Source organism: Triticum dicoccoides, chromosome 4A (genome assembly GCF_002162155.2).
Source record: "Triticum dicoccoides isolate Atlit2015 ecotype Zavitan chromosome 4A, WEW_v2.0, whole genome shotgun sequence".
NCBI classification, from domain to species: domain Eukaryota; kingdom Viridiplantae; phylum Streptophyta; class Magnoliopsida; order Poales; family Poaceae; genus Triticum; species Triticum dicoccoides.
In genome coordinates, this window is record NC_041386.1 from 741,995,533 (window position 1) to 742,000,406 (window position 4,874).

The window sequence follows — 4,874 nt, forward strand, 5'->3', positions numbered from 1 at the left end:
ATTGTTGATTCTTCTTGGTAAGTAAAAGTAAGTAGGAAGACAAGATTTTGGTGAAAGGTTTTCTTTCTTGTTCTCTCTCCCTGTGAACTGTAGGAGTGATAAAAATGGTTTCTTTTCCTTTAAGCGGTAAAATTTTAATTGAGCACACAAGCGAAAATATTTTAATTTAGAACATATAAATAATGATACTGTTTGCTTTGGGCAAAAAGATTGTGAAGTATTTGTTGAGCCAAGGTATGTATTTCATTTCAATGGTTCCATGAATGATAGAAGCAAAAATCTCTCATTAATTGATGGTCGGACTTCTTAGATTCAGGTAAACTGAAAAGACAAAAAAACAATCAAGAGAACACAATATTTACTATTTTGCAAAAAAAAGAACATCAATTTTGTTCACATTTAATGAGAGCAATCTCCAGTTATGCTCTCTTAAGTGCTTAAAAGGCAGTGAGACATGTGTGAATGAAAAATATACATACATAGTAGATATAAACTTTAACCATTGGCTATGTTTGTTCACTTATATGATCACAAAAAGTAAACGTATCCTGTTGTTCATAAATAAAGCAAAACATATCATGTGTCAAAGTATATACTAATTATGAAATAAATGTCAATCATGTAATCAGATATGATAAGCACACAAGCAAACATAAATGGAATGACATGGCATGAAATCTCTAGCCAGGTTTTCTTTTTAATACCCGGAACAAGAATCTGGCTGGTCTCTTTCAATTGTACCTCCAACTTTGTTCGGTGACAGCGATGTGGAGTTTGGACAAGATTCCCTGGGAGCATAAGAGAAGTCATGAAGAAATGATTTTTACCTATGAAGTAGTTCGAACATGCTCCTATTGATCAGTACTAAGATGAAGCCCTGCTACTTGGTGTTGCTGCCTAAAAGGACACCTAAAATGATCATCGAGAACATTCTATTGATCCTTCTATTTTCTGGAATGACATCAAGAAGTAACTTCCTGGAAAGGTATGACAGTTCTAGTACTTAGAAATCTATTATCCTTTTCATTTTCTAGGCATATATTCTATCACATACAACCTGATCCTTCTGTTTTCTGTTCAAGAAAAGTGAATTCCAGTACGAATCAGATTTATCATCATGTTCTAAAAGTAAAATTGAATTTTCAACAAGCAGTATAAAGGCAAGCATGACTAAAAGTTATTTTCAAAAAAGCATGACCAGAAAAATAGGAACTGCAAACTATCTCAGAAAGATTTATCTGAATTTAAATATTTTTAGTGCGCGCTGACCTGCAACTCTATGTCAGTAAGCTTGTGCCAATTTATTTTCTAGGTGACGATCCAAAAATGTTTCCATATCGAAAGAAATACTGGAAACATAGTTTTGTTGTTAGATCCACAAAAGAGGCTTTCTGTGTCACAAGCACTCCATCCATTTATCACTGTGAAGTGAAATAGTTGATGTACACGCTTTTTGAACTTTAAAAATTTCGTGGTTTACAAAAGATAGGATGATAAGTCAATTGATGACCAGAAAATGCTTAGAAAACGCTAAGAAAACATACCTTGCAGAGAACAGAAAATGTTGAATTTTTTTCTAAGACTATAGATAACACTATTACTGTATCAGGGAGAAATTTACCGCAGACTTATCTCTTCCGATGCTGCCTCCAACATCCTTATATAAAACTGTAGTGGGGCTTGGACCAGATTTCCTGGGAGCAAAAGAGAAGTGAAAATAAATGTATTATAGAGGTCAATAGCTGCCCAACAATAACTTTGAAAAGGAAATTAATCAAAGTCACTTGAATTGGATTCGATCTATTTGTACACACAAACACAAGAAACCTTGCAAATTGCAGTACAACTATGATATTAATATCATCTATGATCTCCAAAAATTACCAAAAAGGAAACCTGATCAGGGTGCCCAGCTGCAACGTATCTGCAATGTTGTCTGCTGTCATCCATAATCTCTAAGAAATTTCCAAAAGTAAATATGTAAAATATACCCAGCAAGCTACATGTGTAATATCACTTGAATTAAAACAAACAATAACACAATATTCATATGGATAAAATCACATCACCGTTTGAATTAAGAATGTTGTTGTCTGAGAGCGTGGAAAGTCACTGACCTGTTGGAATCACTGAAAACCAAGCCCCAACAAAACCAGGTTACGTACACCGATTCAAGTAACATAATAACTCACTCACATTATAAATCCCCAAAATCTGGTTGTGTACAGGTCCAAAAATTAGGAATCCTGTGTTCCAAATAAACACTGCAAAGGGTCATGATATATGAAAAATGTTCTGTACATTACAGCAAATAACCATATATGAATAAGAGTTGTAAGTAATTGGAAAAATTATTAGATGCTAAAATCGGAATCATTAACCATGCTATTTAGTGGGATTATGCCAATATGGAGTATCACGTCGCTCCAATGGTTCGCCTACTTGCTCCACAAACAGAACATTCTACACATAGATTGGAAGAACAAAATCACTTCCATCAGAATACAACCCAAAGGTTGAAAAAAGAAACCAAATCACTTTAATCAGAATGCTACCCAAAGGTTGAATCAACATAGCAGCAACTTGTGCCTTCAGAGAAAAATCGTCGAACACATACCGTGCAAGAAGTCATGTGTTCAGATGCACTTAGTGGAGATGAGGGAGGCCTGATTGGCTGATTGGATGCAAATCTCCAGTCCATCCCCGTTAGGTAAGGCGATTCTGGATTTGGTCATCCCACCTCAAGGATGGGGCGGTGCTGCAACCCGGTGAAGCGACCGCGGGGTCTTGACGGCCGGGGCAAAGGAGAGGGGCGGCGCGAGGAGGGGCCGAAGGAAGGTTCGACCGCGTAGGGGAGGACGGCGGGCGGCTGCTCACGATCGCGGCGACTCCGGCTCTACCGCGGCGACCTGAGGAGGCTCCCCCGGCGCGCGACGGGCGGCTGCTCCGGCTCTCCCGCGGCGAAGGGCGCGACAAGGCGAAGGACGTGACAGGCAGCAACCTGCGGCGGCTCCCGCGGCAAGCGACGGGCGGCGGCTCCATTTCTCCCGCGGCGAAGGGCGCGACGGGCGGCGACCTGCGGCGGCTCCCGCAGCGAAGGGCGGCTCTCGCGTGCCGCGGGCGGCGAACGGCGTGGGAGGAGAAGGATGGGGCGAGAGGTCCTGCGGACGGGGCGAGAGATCGTGCGTACGGTTTTCTTTTTTTTTCAACGGCGGGGTGGGTTACCGATCGATTAAGGGCGTGGTTGGTAGCGTTAAACACAGAATGATTAAGGGCCATTAGATCTTGATGATGGATGGGTGGGATTGTTTGGATCTGCCCCTCTCTTTCTTTTATAGTGGTAGTAGATGATGTAGGTGAGACGTCAGTAGACCATCGACAACTCCCTTTCACCCTAGATAGTGCATCGCCATGCCATTCATGGCGAGGCGATTCTTGTGGTATGCCGGGACGCCATCGGCCTTATGGATGATCGAGGGGATGATATTGCCCCCAAGCTTCATTGTTGTTGGAGATGGTGTACCCAAGTTACATTGGCACCACCCTTATGAGCGCACATGTGCTTCCTTCCAACACCTGCCGTTCATGTTAGTGTACATGATTGGTCGCGGGGTGCCGTCGGTGGTACCATGGACGCATGGGTATTGCTGCCCCCAAGAGCTCATGGTGTGGGTTGGCGTAAAGGTTTGACGTCGGCATGTCGTCGATGTCCATGGGCGTACGGGGTGGTTGCCCCTGTGATGCCCGTGATGTTGGTTCGTGTAGAGACTCGACGTCGGGATGCCGTCAGCAACACCGAGAAGTACCTCTTCATTGGCTGCAAAGACGTTGGGAAAGCGCAATAACTAGAAACACCCAACAAAACAAAGTGAACCGAGAGAACAAAAAAAGAAGATTTGACTCATGGCAAAGAAGTGCCTTCGGTGGCTACAACAGTGTCTTATCTGCAGAGTTACATGCAATCCTTAGATCTCTCTAGGCAATATTCTACAGAGGAGATTCTCAAGGGGAAGATGCCCATGTGGCGGGAGAAGCCGGCTGTCACGCGGAAGGAGGTCATATCACAACCATGGCCGAAGCCACCACTAGGGCAGGTGGCCCTGTCGGTTGATGGTGCCTTCCTATAGTCGGATAGGACAGCTGCGGCAGGGATGGTGTTGAGGAGACATGATGGGAGTGTAATCTTCGCGGCATACCGGTGCATCTTTAACTGTAATGAAGCTTTGGAAGCGGAGTTGCATGCACTAATGCAAGGTATGGCGCTAGCTATCCGGCATTGTGAGGTTCCTATTATTGTTCAGTCGGACTCTTCTGTCGCCCTCTCCGCCTTGACGGGCGACAATTTATCTAGATCTGCCTACGGGTATTTAGTCGCTGAGATTCGTCATCTTATGGTAGATAGATTTTTCATTCCCTCGAAAATTAGTCGTCTGCAGAATAGGGTAGCAGATCGCTTGTCACTGTATAGTAGTACAGAGAGTACCACTGATGTATGGCTTGGACGAGGTCCACCATGTATTGAGGATCTCTTGCCTCATGATTGTAACCCTATCCATATGGAATAAAATTCTTCTACCAACGCAAGAAAAAATACATGCAGTGCCTTTTACCTTTTTGGGCCTTTAGATGGCATGGGCTACCAACAGGGGATGTTGACTATGTCCAGCACTGGTCGGGCAAATGGGCCGCATGGCCGAATAATACAAGAACAACCATGTGGTATGGAAGGCATGTGGGACTTTTGTCCCACCTTGCATGTGGGTGAAGATTCAGACCAACATATAAGGAAGCATCTTATGGTTCATTTAGATGGAGTGATGTGAGAAGACTGCTTCATGTACAGAACACATCACACATATTATAGGTGTGCGCTC

At 43.4% G+C, this 4,874-nt stretch overlaps 1 long non-coding RNA gene across 1 annotated transcript; it reads right to left on the reverse strand.

Annotated features, from left to right (window-relative positions):
- Positions 1–330: 330 nt before the first annotated feature.
- On the reverse strand, positions 331–1,611 carry LOC119288332. The gene is made up of 2 exons (XR_005141152.1): positions 1,545–1,611; positions 331–788 (listed from the first exon to the last, which is right to left on the reverse strand). It is a non-coding gene; the product is annotated as an uncharacterized LOC119288332 (long non-coding RNA).
- Between the last annotated feature and the right edge of the window lie 3,263 nt (positions 1,612–4,874).